Source organism: Lagopus muta, chromosome 18 (genome assembly GCF_023343835.1).
Source record: "Lagopus muta isolate bLagMut1 chromosome 18, bLagMut1 primary, whole genome shotgun sequence".
Classification (NCBI taxonomy): domain Eukaryota; kingdom Metazoa; phylum Chordata; class Aves; order Galliformes; family Phasianidae; genus Lagopus; species Lagopus muta.
In genome coordinates this window covers 6,878,867-6,892,831 of record NC_064450.1, presented here as the reverse complement: position 1 = coordinate 6,892,831, position 13,965 = coordinate 6,878,867, and the positions used below count along the sequence as shown (strand labels likewise).

Here is a 13,965-nt window from a genome sequence, read left to right as displayed (position 1 = left end):
TTATTCCTAAGAGGTATTTCAGTGGATAATTCCAAATCAAAATTCCAAATCAAATCCTGTGTGTAAATATTTGAAGTACCATTTGAATGGCGAAGGGCTTTTCTTACATGGCAGAATTTCCTGCCTGTCGTTTTTGAAATCCTAACCTAGATGTGCACAGGTGACTGTAGCTGTCTGCTGTGCAGGTCTGAGCTGCAGACAGAGAAGTAGTGGGGCAAGCAGCAGATTGGCTGTCGCCCATTTCTCAAGATGCCAGCCGTTATCAAAGCAGACCCTCTGAGTTTGCTCATAGGAACAAGCTGAGGTAAATGTTTAACTTGAGTCCTTAGAATCTATGGCTTGCACCTTTCTTTATTATTAACCCAACCCCTGTTTTTCTTTACAGTTGCACAGCTGCTGGCACACAAGAAACAAAGGACCCTTGACATAGCTTCCTCATGGTGGCATGAGTAAAGGTAAAGTACCTTTTATATTGCTTCCATACCTATGCATAGGAGAGAATGATTGCATATTTCTGCTTGCCTTTTCTTTTAGGGCAAAACAGCCTGCCAATAACAACCACTGCTTTCTTGTGCTTATTTTAAAAGTAAATAACTGGATAGATCCAGATGACTTCACCCTATTTTGACGTAAAGTGAAAAAATGCATATATACATTCTAAGAGTAATAACAGCAAATTCATTTGGAGATTCACTTTTTCAGATACGTGCACGTATTTCCATTGCTCTTCTCTTCAAGCTAGTAGCCTTACCTCCGTCACTACTGTTTTCCTCTTGTTTTCTGTATTGCTGAAGTCTGAAAAGATCTGCCTCTTCTCCTAATGCTGCACTATCGAGATCTGAATTTCCATGACTCCTTTCACTAAGCTCACAAAAACCAGATGCACCATTTGTTTAGCTTGCATTCTGCATCTTCCTTGATTTTTTTTCTCTTCTCTTCAGTAATCTGTGAACTGTATAATAAAATGTCTTGGTGAGGCAGGCACCCAGCAACACTGTACAGAAACAACTGGGACACTTGTCTCACAGTTGTTCTGTTTATTATGTCAGTAGTGTGAATACTTGCTTTAAAATAATGTTAAATACCTGTGTATGCTATGTGGAGCCTCAAAATTGGTTTGGAGAGAGAATGTTTAACTTGCTCAACTCATTTTTATTTGCTGTGACATAAACTTACATGGAAGATGGTATAACTGAGCTTTAGCTGAAGTAATGCTTCAGTGGAAACTAGAGTGAAGATCAGAAGAATGACAATTTAAACAAAAAGCTAAGGCATCCAGAAAATACTGTTGCTTGTGTTGTGTTAGATACATGTGTGCATGTATACTTAGATAAATATAACATATTTTTAGCAAAAGTAGTTTAATACAAATATATTTAACAAATTTAATCAAAAGAACCAATTTTTTCTTGTCTCCAACTGCCTGGAATATCATTTAAGTCCATGAATGTATCCGGCAGGTCAGGTCTGAGCTCCATCTGAGCAGATAATCTCTCAGCCCCAGTACATTCTTTAGGAAGATCCAGGTAGAATCTCCTCTTTGTTCTATTTGTGCATGTGGTGTCTTATGAAGCTGAGCATTTCCCAAATTACTGACTGCCACTGTAAAGGAGATTTCTACAGACACTGCAAATACACTGCTAGCATTTTGCTTTATATCACAGAATTGCAGAAACACCAAGGTTGGAAAAGACCTACAAGATCATCCAGTCCAAGCATCCACCTATCACCAATAGTTCTCACTAAGCCATGTCCCTCAACACAACATCCAAAAACTATTAAACTAACAACAAACTATTAAACTACTAAACTAACAATTACAGCGTGGTATGGCAATGAAAGTATTTGGCTTGTAAGTACTTAGGAATGTGTGAGGAAAGGTTTGTGGGCACATTGTGAAATGTGAAAGTGTGTGATCAATAGCAATATGAAAACACACTGTACTTCCTCAAAAGAAAGTATAAATAGCTGTTTGGGAGTAGTTCACACATCTCTGATTCTTGTAAACCTATTAGATTAGGAATAAGACTCTGTTGTTCCCTGTTACAATGAGATCCAGCTGTTTGCATAACCCTAGAGATCATTGGCACTAAACTCAAGGGATATGCAAGGAAGATAATCACAGACAGAATGACAGAATCTAGCTATGATTGATTAACTCCCATTGAAGTATACTGAAATGAATGCTAGTGTTGGTGAAATAAATTAGTATTAATTGGAAGGATGTTAGAACACGGCCACAATTGACTATGAAAATCTGAGTCATAAGATAGAGAAGGTAAATTATTTGCATTCATTTCAAGAGACTGGCATCTTGGTTATAAAATGAGTGGGATGTCAATTGTGAAGCTCTGAACCTATTTCTACAGTGGCTGAATTCAGATATCACAATTTACTCAAAGATCAAGAGGGAAACAAGCGAAGAATACACAACAAAACACAAGCCTGTTCTTTAAAAGAATGGCTGAATTGGCAAGTTGATAAAGAACATTGTGTTTGTTCAAAGGTGACCTAGGTCAGCAGAGGACAAAATATGCCTTCTTCTTCATCAGCAGTTGAGTCTTTGTTAAGGGCTCATGGATTTCTCTATTTCCTCAATATATACTTTTTTAAAACCTGGCAATTCTACAAAGCATGTGTTGGACTTTAAACGTATTTGCCTAGCTTATTCTGAGTGCTACAAAATGCAAATAAAGACGCTGGCATCAAAAGGGGATGGAGTGCTTTGAAGATGAAGGGCTTGACAGGAAGCCAAGGAGCCAATGGGCCACTGAGAACTGTAATTCCCATAGGTCTGTAAGGACGCTCTGCCTGTTTGGTGAGACCGAATATGCACCAAAAAGGAACTGGGGAAGCTCTTCACTGCTTTTTTCTGATAAACTCCTTAGGCCAACAGAGTTGGTTTAAAATCTTACTTGAAGGCTGTTCAAGAGGAGAAAGTGTGAAATGAGAACTGGCAAAATTCTGTATTGCCTGTATTAAAAGTGGACAAGCTCATTGTGCCTGCTGCTGTGACAGAAGCAGCATCAAGAATCCCAGCCCAACACGGTTTCTCCTGTTGTTATTGCTTTGCTATTTGTTTGTTTTTCTTTTTAGTGTAATGCTGACAGCCAGTTCTAAAAACATTCTGGTGATATTAAAGGATATGATAGGGAACCTTATCTTGTTTCATTTTATGTATCAACAGAAAGCAGAAAAGCACCCTTCTCCAGCACAACTGCCCCATCTAGGCTCAGTAGCATTATTCTGACAATAAATGGATTACAATTTCTTTGGAAAAAAGGCAAAGCCATAACTCACTTTTTTGCTTCATTCCAACCCTTAACATGCTTCTCACCTCTCGTGTAACTCCACAGCAAAAGAATAAATTGGCTAGCAAGGAAGTACAGTATCAAGTGTTAAAATGTAGTGCAATCACAGAAATAATAGTAATGTTATTCCATGATGTGATCAGGGTTCCTTTTTGAGAAACTAATGATGTTAAAATAAATGGAATTACGTTACTTTTCATTTTTTAAGTCAGTAAATTCCAAAAGAGGATTTGCCCCTTTTCTACAATATGCTTAAAGACTTACAGTGCACGATCAAATGCAGATTTATTAGGGGCATGAGGGGTTGGCATACGGCATTCTCTGCTCAAAGCTGCTCAGTGCCTTTTTGTTCTGGTCAGTGAGGATTTTTTTCATTTTAATTATTATTTCTAGACCATATGTGGCCTTGCATTTTCCAGAGATTTTTTTATTGCACACAAAAAGCGATTAACACTTTACTACTAGTAGCAAGGTAAACTGATGTTACAGATAAAGAGTATGATGGGATCTAGAAAACATGAATTAGAGAAAATATTACAAAAACAACTCCAGTGCAAGGTTTTCCCTACTTTTTATTGACTCAGTAATTAGAACACTTCCCCTGACTTGCGTGGATGTTGGATCAAATCACAATGTCTCTCTAACTCTCCCCCTCTGCTGGCAATTCAGCTCTTGCTGTGCTGCCAGAGCTGCACAGTATCTTAGAGCTTTTCAGAAAAATCCTTTAAGTCATACAGCAGTACTCCTCATTTGAACCAAAACACGAAATACAGAAGAAAACTGTGGGCCAGTGGGGAGCAGAAAAACTACACGGATGATGGGGAAGGACAAGTAGATTCTGTAGTCTTGAATAGTATCTATTCACTTTCACAACCAAGCAGACAGGCTGTGCTTGATAGCACGAGATCAAGAAGACAGTATTTCTGGTTCAGACATAAGGAGAGCTCAGTAAACACAACCTGGAGTTTTACTTCACTTGATAGCCCAAATCAATTTTCACTACTAAGCCGGCAAACCACGATGTTCTTAAATTTAAAGCACAAATAATGTACAAAACAGCAAAGTGCAGACTAGATTTTTGTAAGCTTCTCCAATTTACAGAATGCTAAAGGCTGGCTCACTGGATAGTTCTATACAAAATGTTTCACTTGTATGTGTACATGATGTGATTTCACTGGTGATATAAGCTGGCTTCACAATAGGGATCAACATGATGACACTGACAAAATTATTTTCCTGCTTATGCTTCACGGCCTTTCTTGTTGCACATTTTTTATTATTATTAATATTCTGCTCTCCACAGTTCTCTACTTTGTTCAGCACAAAGGCATGGACGTTGCCAATTATAAATGACAAACTAATGAAGGAAGAGAAATCCACTTCTTAAAGTAAGTAAACTTTTCCAACAGTATTTAGAAATTACCTCTCTCAATAGAAACAATAATTTCTGTTCAATATTTCTTCTGGTCAGCTATAAATATGTTTAAAATACATAATACAAAAAACTGGGATACTGTGGAGACCCTGATTTTGATAGGAATGTAAAATTCTCCATCTCTGATGGAAAATTTCTCACCTGAATATAAGTATACTTTATATTTTTGCAGTCATAGGAGGCAATTGATTCCCTGATATCTGATCAGTTTAAAGAAAGCTTTGTTTCCCCCCCTCCAAAACCAACTTTAAGGAATAAATTGAGGATGCAGTAAGTTTATTTTTTTGGTACATAGATTACTTCGCAGTAGCGAAGTCTGCAGCAGAGTTACCCAAAAAGGAAATTATGGATATTCATGAGAAAGGCAGATGTTTGTCATTGATTAATCAAGTTTTAAGTTTCATTAACCCAATTAATTGTTTTATCCAAATTAATAGATCAAGTCCAGAGATTGTATGGCTGCTTAGTTTTCTTTTGGCATAATTCTATACATGGAAATATGTTTTGTTTTTGTTTGTTTGTTTGTTTGTTTAGAAGAAAACATAATGAATACATTAATGAAAATAGTATTCAGATAATTCTTTCAAAAGAAAAAAACCCACAGCTTTTCTCTATATTCTTTTAGTGCTGAAAGGTCTTTGTAAAACTACATTCAGGAAGAGCTTTTGCTAGCCTGGCCTATTTCCAAAATTCAGACACTTTCACCTTGTCTTTTGTTCCTAGCTCAAATTCAGAAAATCCTCTTTGGTTAATTTGTTTTCCAGCATAAAATCATGCGAAATGTAAAACACCAGAAAGGCATTTTCTTCTCTGCCGTAGAAGAACAAGTTAATCCCACTCAGCACGAGTGGGCAACGTAAGGCAGAGCCCAAACTCCGGAAGCCACAGCAGGTCGAAGCTTTGACATAACGGCTAGGGCAGGGTGAGCTTTACCACTGGCAGCTCCCACCGTCAAGGAGCACGGGCAGTTGGCTGGATGTCGGTAGTTTCTCTGTCACCCTTCCCAAGGCTGTGTGCAGCCCTGCCTGCCGGGCGTTCGGCGCGTGGTGCTGAACGGATAGCGCCCACCCGGCCGGGACCCTCCTCATTGTGCGAGTGGACCGAAAAGAGAGGCGGTGACACAGGGCTTCTAGAGGAAAAGTGCTAAAAGCAGAGCTCCTGCCACAAAGTTTGATTTACTATGCTCTGTGGAACTTCTTTTCTCCTACCGAGTAAGAATTACTGACATTTTAAATATTACAGAACTATTTAATGCCCTTAGTAATGGTCTATCGTGCTGCTTTACCAACGGAGAGCGACGAATTGGTCTCCAGCCTGAATTGCCTCCAGCTTAATTAGGTATGACACGTATTACTTCTTGTGCTAAACTGCTGCAGGGGGATGTTGTACGTTGTTAAACAGCTGCTGGATTCTGCCTGAGCGGGAAATCTATTCATAGGTTGTATTTTGGGTTGTAAAGTTTGCAACTCTGCTTAGGAAACAGCAGCGCTATAGAACCATGCTGAATTATTAAGACTGTTCAGTCACACAGAACAATAACCATAAAACAAGGGGTCAGACATTGGCTGGCCCTATGCGTGTGGTGTACAGAAACGGAAAGCATAGGTCATCCGGAGTGCAAGGGCTACTGCCGAGTAGCAATGCCTAAGTGGTCAGAGATCATTAACAATTACCCTCTGGCCTGTGGAACTAGCTGGATCCAGACAGCTCAAAAATAAGCCCCATTGCAGAGACTGTGTTTATGCAATAGGAACCTCTGGGGGAGATCTTGTGACTCACTGTGGAATCTGGGATCTGGAAGTGCGTACATTAGTGAGAAAACCAGATTTTTGCTTCCTAAGGTACTGTAGATCTTCAGTAACGTCTTAAGACCTTAGGTATTAACTATGCAGTTGACAAGAATTAGGATATTTCTATTTATCAGGTATCCCATTCAAATTCCCTTGCCAATAACTGAATATTTAGGATTTCCATGGCAACATATTTCTAGACCCAGATTACAGTCAGACTAATGCATGTCAACTGATACAGAGATGCAGAAGGTAGTGGCTGAATTTATTCAAGCAATCACATTCTCTTTTCTAAGACTAATGCGCATGAATACTGAGTTAACAAACTGAATTGACAGGGATTCCATCTCAATGAACATGTATAATGCTCCAGCTCAGGAGAGTAGCATTTAATTTATAAGTGTGATTATATTTACACAGCTATTACAGAAAAGTCGAGGTTGGCTTTATGCAAAAGACCATTTGCTGTAGTATCTTGCTGCTTGGTCATCCAGTAAAGCTGTTCCTTTGTGGTCAGGAAAAAAAAGATCAGACCACATGCACTCAGCTTCTATATATGCTTCTTTTCACATGCTGCAATTGCTCACCTCATGAAACCAGCTCAATAGTCACACTGTTGTTGCCTTAGAGACATACATTAATTTACTCCATTATAACTTAGATGCTGATCTTAACTACACAAGTATTAATAGTTATTCAATGTTATCCTCAAATGGCTGTTCAGTGGCTAATGTAAAATGAATAAGGGTTTACTCTCAATCTCATATAAGTCAATGGATATCCTTCTCCTCATTTCATTCAGAGCTGGAATTAGCTATCCCCATTGCAGTGCCAACAAATATTAATTTTTTGTCCTTAAGGCACCTCTGCAAGGTAGGGTAATGCCACTGACTCCATTTCACATACGAGAAATTGGGGCAGAAAGTTGATCTGTGATTTATCCAGCAAATAAACAGATGTTCTGCCCTCAATCTGGATTTCATTTGGTGGATAGTAAGGCTTCTACAGGTAGTAAGGAGGTTACACATGCTCATCCTTCTCTTGAACTTTGACCCCAGACAGTGTGTTGTAGATCCATTTTTGTTACTTTTGTTATTGAGATACAAGTTAACCTTAATTTTGCTTGCATAAGTGCATATTGTGCTTGAGACAGGGAAATAAACTTGTGTCTCTTGAGTCTTTTATAACCAAACGAGTTTTCTTCTCTTAATATAAGCTTTCAGTGCTCTCAGTCTTATTACTGTGGAAATTGTCTCCATAACTGGTATGAGAATTACCTTGTTGATATCATTAGTAAAGCATGTAATTGATAGCTGAACTGTTATGATATTTATCTTTAGGTCAACAGCTATTGAAACTCCAGAGGCAAATTAGAAAAAAACATAGACTCTTTATTAGTAGAACTTAATTTAACTCTATTTAAACTTAATTAAGGAGGGAAAAAAAATGACCTTTCTTAATTCTCTCTTTATAAAGTATGAAGTAAGGATATTAGATTAGTTTGATCCTGGTTGTTATTATGTATGCACAATAGATGAGAATGCAAAAATTCTCTCATTCAGTTAGGTACTCTTGAATGTCAAATCAAAGACCAGGTGCTGCACAAGCCCATTTCCTTTCTTCAGTGTTTTATGTTTCCCAGCCCTGTAATTCCTCCCAGGAAACCAGAAGAAGTCTTAATTTCTTATCCCCCTTCCCCCATTAAAGTAACAGCTCTGGTCATTTAAACAATCAAGCACATGTTCTTTCACTGTCTGCACCTCATGCTATCCATAAATGGTGATGTGGTAAGAAAAACCATGGAGGAAAGGAAAGGAAATGACATTAACCTTTTCCATCTGATAAATAAGGGCTTCATTCAGCTGCAATAATCCACATCCTTCCCCAGAGATGCAGTTAATTTAATACCTAAGGGCTCAGTTCATTTAAAATTATTTCCACACTGGCCAGCTGATTTCTTGGTGAATTATTCAATCCCCAGACTGAAATATTCTCCCTGTGCAACAGCATGAGAAAGGACTACACCACTTCTCTAGTTCCCAGTAGCCTGAATGTCCTGTCAGAGTAATGCTACAAGTGGCTCTGTGACATCCACAGGGCTTCATCTATGCCCTCTAAGTTGACAGGAACTTTTGGGCTGATTTAGGACCACTAGTCTAAATGTTTGTTCTATATGCTATTCTTTTCTGCAGAGAATTTCACACCCTCCCAGCAAACTTTAAGCACCTGCAGTTTACAGGTTATAAAAAGAGAATCTGATCTTTGAGTGAGTGGAAATTTAGAACAACGGAGTTACTCTAAAATAGGCAGCCTGCAGTTTAAGAATGGACATGGATTTGTGAGCCCTGCACTGCTTCTTGTGTGATCCCCTCTCCCCAAAGCCAAAAGCAGGGAGCTGGAATGTTTTTTTTTTTTCCCTTTTGCTCCTTTACTCCAGTGGTATCTGTTCAGCCATACCTGATGAAGATACCTGCAAAAACAAAGGACCATTTGTATCTGTTGTATTTGTATCAGATGATTTGTGAGCACCACAGAGCAGCAGGGCATATGAAACCAAACTGAAGATCAGCAGGAAACAGTACTCTAACATCAACAGTAATATTATATTAGTTGTGTTGATTCATTGTCAATATAAAGCCATGGGAATCTCGTAATGGGCATCAAGAAATTTTGGATTAGATTCTTACATTATGTGACATGCTCTTTGCTCTATTTTATTTTATTTTTTTTTTTCCTATTTAAAGGGAGTGTAACTAATTGAGAATGATGATCCAAAGTTTATGCAATTTTGTAGCCTTTCTGATCCTGTAATAAACTGAGCTCTGAGAGCCCTTTATTAGACTGCCTTGCAACTTGGTAGTTAAACAGGAAAAACGAGAAATCTGACCTCACTTAGTATTTAATTGAAGTGCATTTATTGACTGTTTTTAAACTCTTGTAGCAATATTGTTTGCTAAGAGTGGTGGGCCAGCTCTTGGATTGCATGTACCCTTAGCTCCCTGGATAAACACAGCCTTGTAAAGAAGGGGTAGGGAGACTGTAAAGTGTTTCATACAAAGTGTTTCATCACACTCCCAGCTTGCAGGGACTGGACAGGGACTGAGCAGGAAGCTATAGCTGAAGATTGGCACATTCTCTCCTCTTCCACAGGCTGGCCAGACCATGTGGGATCAACATGCCAGAAGTAAAGCAGGAGTGCTTTAATGGTCATGTTTGAGCTCCTGGCACCAAGCTGTTGGGGCAGTCAAAATAAACTTCTTTGGATCTATGCTGTTTCCTTAAGCATTCTGCAAGTTGCAAAGGATGCAGATCTCTAGCCTCATAATGCTGAGAAGGGAGGACTGAGAAGGCTGTCATGTAGGAGTGCCAAAGCAAGCCACAACTTGATAGCTCTGCTAGTAAATCTACCCTTGATACTATAAAGCTGAGCCTGGTATGCAATTAATGCTGATAACATTCTTATCTCCACCCTATCTATCAGAAATTGAGGCAAAAACATGAAGGTCTTCACAATGCTGTAACCTTAAGAACAGTTTCCCACTTCATAGAGGCACTCAGCAGGCACTGGTGCATTCAGCTATGGTTCACTATTGCTGAACTTTGGGGCTGGCTATGGCCAGTTCTACCTGGATTTAGTTAGCCTGCTCTACTGTCAGGAAACACTTCTTACATTTATGTTATCTCCCTGAAAATCTTAAGTAGGGACCTGAACACGACTGAGAGCAGTTGCCTGATAAAAGATTCAGATCCTGAACAAAAATCAATTCTGCAAGAAACTGAGGAGAGGAACTGAGGAACTGAGAAGATTGTTCTGGAATGATGAGCATAGCACTTCCCTGGCATAGGAAATAGTGAAGAAGTTTAGCTAGTGAGACATGCAACCAGACATTTTTGCATATGATGTCATACTGACTTTGTGTGTGCTCTTTGAATTCACCTATAATCAAGTTCACTGCAATGTTGAATTAAACTGGCTGTTTTTATTTCCCAAAAGTTTTGGAAGCCTTATGGCTTTGTGGAGCTGTTGCTTATCAGCACGCTGAATGCTGTAATGCTCGCCGTAGTGACGCAGGTAAATGAAGTCTAGGAGACTTCATTGTTATAAACCAGCTGCAAATCTGACCCAGAGGAGATACGGATTCTATTCGAGGAGTCTATGATGCAAATTTATGCAGATGACTGTCATTAGTCTACTGTATGTCTGCTTGAAACAGCAGGGTAAGGAAGTGACAGCTACTCTGCAGAGAGCAGGCTGTGGAAATTACAGATTTGTGCCAAAACTGCCATCCTAAGAAAAACATTATAGCACAGAAGAGACTTGCCTCTCAATCCTTTTGATCGATTACAGGAAAGTAGAAATGCAGAGGATGTTTCAACACCAGCCATAAACTTCTTGATTCCTTCTTCTTATCACTTAATAACAAATGTCTCTGCACATGGGTCTCCACATCCACAGCATACAGGCACACAGCAATGGGAGCAGGCTGAGCTTCTTTGATAGTGCCCTAATCTGAAGGCCCTATTAATAGGATCAAGGAAAGAACACTATCTGCATCTTGGGTGTGACACTCTAATTAGCTAACTTTAAAAAAATAATTGATGTTTCCAGGAAAATATAACATCTAGGTGGGCCAAAACACTGGTAAAGGCCAGTGGAAGCACACAGCTGTGACAGCACTGCCCTGTGCTGTATGTGCCCTCTTTTACATTGTTCTTACTTCCATGGCCAGTAAGGCCTGCGAAAGGACTCTCCCAGGTCTCTCTGAGATACCCAGCAGGGATCACTGTTTCAAGAGACAGTGACAAGCCAGCAACCAAGTCAAAGGACAGAGTGAAGCAGGAGTTTAAAATAACCTGTTTTCTGCTGCAAGTGCAGGCAGGTTAGCAGGAGCAGAAGAGTCTGGGAGGAAAAGGAGGATGTCAGATGTCTGCCGGTGGCTTTTATGCAAAGATAAAGTCTGAGGCCCAAAGACATTTGTGCTGTTTGTAAAATCCATTTCCACTTCTACAGAAATTGTTGTCGAGGCTGTCTGAAAGGGGCTGTAATTATCTGTTGGATCAGTTATCAGAGACATGGGAAAGATCTGGGGTCAAATTAGTTCCTGATGCAAATCCTCTGCTTGCTTCATAGTTATTGCAAAGTAGACTTTGAGCCTTTTTGAGAAAAAAAAAATAATAGGAAAACTGCTGGACTCCCAAATGTAGTATATTTCTCGTCAGATCTAATGTGCTGAAAGGATGGGATTTTCTGTGAACTTTTCCCAAGCTGTCTTGCATTTTTTTTCTCTCTTTGAGAGGGGGAGGAGTTGTGCCTAAAAAAACAAACCCAACCTGTCGTTCTCAGCTCTGCCAACCTGTCAGTCCAGCCATGCAAGAGAGGGAGAGAGAAAAAAGGAGGGAGTGAAGCAGAGATTCTTTCAGATCTCAGCAGATATTAAGGTAAAACCCATTTCTGATTTCCTGAATTATGCTTGTCTGTGTGTGTGTATACATGTAAATAGAAATTGTTACCTCACAGAGTTTTAAACTTACTAAACGACCTGTATGCGAATAAACAGTTTATCTTGTTCCACGGGAAGTGTGTTTTGCATTGTATCCTGGCAGCTTGTTAGCTGTTGTTTGGAAACATTGTTCTCTACAACACAGAAATTCAGGAGACTTTGTGTTCATTTGAGTATTAAATACGAGCAGACCTACAGTGCTTGTACAGAGACATGCTTGGGAAGGATATTAAGCCGTGTAATTTCAGGGCTGAGTCCAGCCTCTAATTACTGAAGAGCAGGATGAGAACTTGTTTGAGGAGGGAAGTTCTTCCAAAGCTGCCTTACTGCAGGGCTCTTACACCTTCTCCTGGAGCATTTGGTATTAGCCCGTGGTGGAGACAGGATACAGAACCAGACAGACTGTGGGTCTGATCCACATTGGCAATTCCTACATTCCTCTGTTCCTGGCTGTCCATTTCTGGTGGGTTTTTCCAACTTGTCATTACCGGAGGAGGAACAAAGCAAAGGTGCAGAAGAACCGACCGCGGGAATTTTTCAGTTAGGAGGGCAGACCAGCAGAGGCACTTTCAGCTAATACCAGAGGAAATTGAAGGTTACAGACTATGAGAAATGTTGGCTAAAATGAGTGTGAGTCAGAAGAAATCATTCTGGTCCAAAGCTTGCCTTATGAGTCTGGTCTGGGCAACCAGTTTTTTAGAGCTATTGTGGGAAGAGGGGCCTAGTATGAAGGCATGAAATACAGGAATGCACACAATTTTATTAGGGCTGAGTAGCTGTGTGCAAGATCACGTATTAATTTGTGCACAAAACCATATCTGCAATGAGTCTGATGAGAGAAGCTGGTTTGTTATAAGAATCTACAAGCAAAAGTAAGCAAAGAATAATTATTTTATCCCCATGAGATATAACCCTGTTTCTGTATTTCTAAGTCCTGGATAAACATTTCAAACTGTAGTGAAAACTAAAAAAGTTTTTCTGAGTAGGTTGAGGCTCTAGGAAGGTCATGTAGAAGGCAAGCTAGTTGGTAGGGTTTCCTTTCCTCACTGTTTTCATTCCCACTCTCATGGAGTGCCTGTGGAAGATAAGCTGTCTAGTAACACTAACCCAGTGGACAGAATATGGTGGAAAGATGATTAAGACAATACAATTGTTATGCTACTCACTGCATGGCTTGCAATGCCAGGGATTTGATTACACTAGCTTCCTCCTGTTGGTAAACTTCCTCTAATACTTGTGCTTGTTGCCATAGGTTAGGAAGGAAACTCTCCTCCTGCGACAAGTAGCCACCATAGTGCTCTGAGCCTGGAAAAAAGATAGAGGTGATCCATCTTAGGGGTGGTCTGAGGGCAGTTTGTCCTCATTGCCATATTGCAAAAATACTTCAAAAGCCCTTAGATTGCATCTCCTTTCCTTTCCTCTGGTTGCCTGAGCTCCTGGGAGCATTCAAACTGGTGTTTCATATTACTTCTGACACACTTGTGGTCATACAGAATGACTGCAAGCTTTTAATTGAGCACAAAACAAATGTTTTACAGATTGTGTTTTCTGTATTTTTATTCTAAGCTTTCCTGCCAGAACCAGAATGCAGAGGTGAATGCTTTTTCAAGTGACTTTAGGAGATGGACAAGAAGTGAGGATGCACACCCCTAACATCTTATTACAGTCACAGAAATTAGTCACTGAAAGAAGGAAAGGGGGAGAATTAATTATTTTTCGTTATCTGCAGACTGTACTAATTGGTCTCCCAGCACTTTTGCATCTTCCTCTTGCTTTCTCTTTTGTTTCCTTTTGCTGAGGTGATTTAAAGTAATGCAAAGAAGGCTTGAGGCATTTACATGACACATTCTACAATATTGATGGGCATTTTTGAAATGGGAGCAGGCAAACATCCTGATACACTTGTTTCCCTACTCTTACAAAAGGGT

At 39.6% G+C, this 13,965-nt stretch overlaps 2 protein-coding genes across 5 annotated transcripts in view; both read left to right on the top strand.

The window, feature by feature from the left end:
• Positions 1-425: 425 nt before the first annotated feature.
• Positions 426-13,965, top strand: part of KCNJ16 (potassium inwardly rectifying channel subfamily J member 16) — a 31,849-nt gene continuing 18,309 nt past the window's right edge. For 2 of the 4 annotated variants that reach the window (XM_048964894.1, XM_048964897.1), the window contains exon 1: positions 11,881-11,975. The gene's annotated coding sequence lies outside the window, so the exon portion shown is untranslated. Of the gene's footprint in view, positions 456-4,614; positions 4,700-5,988; positions 6,085-11,880; positions 11,976-13,965 lie in introns of those variants that run through there. The other 2 variants (XM_048964898.1, XM_048964895.1) reach the window with 2 other exon arrangements.
• KCNJ2 (potassium inwardly rectifying channel subfamily J member 2) overlaps positions 11,876-13,965 on the top strand; it is a 43,116-nt gene continuing 41,026 nt past the window's right edge. Inside the window, exon 1 of the mRNA XM_048964899.1 lies at positions 11,876-11,975. The gene's annotated coding sequence lies outside the window, so the exon portion shown is untranslated. The remainder of the gene's footprint in view (positions 11,976-13,965) is intronic.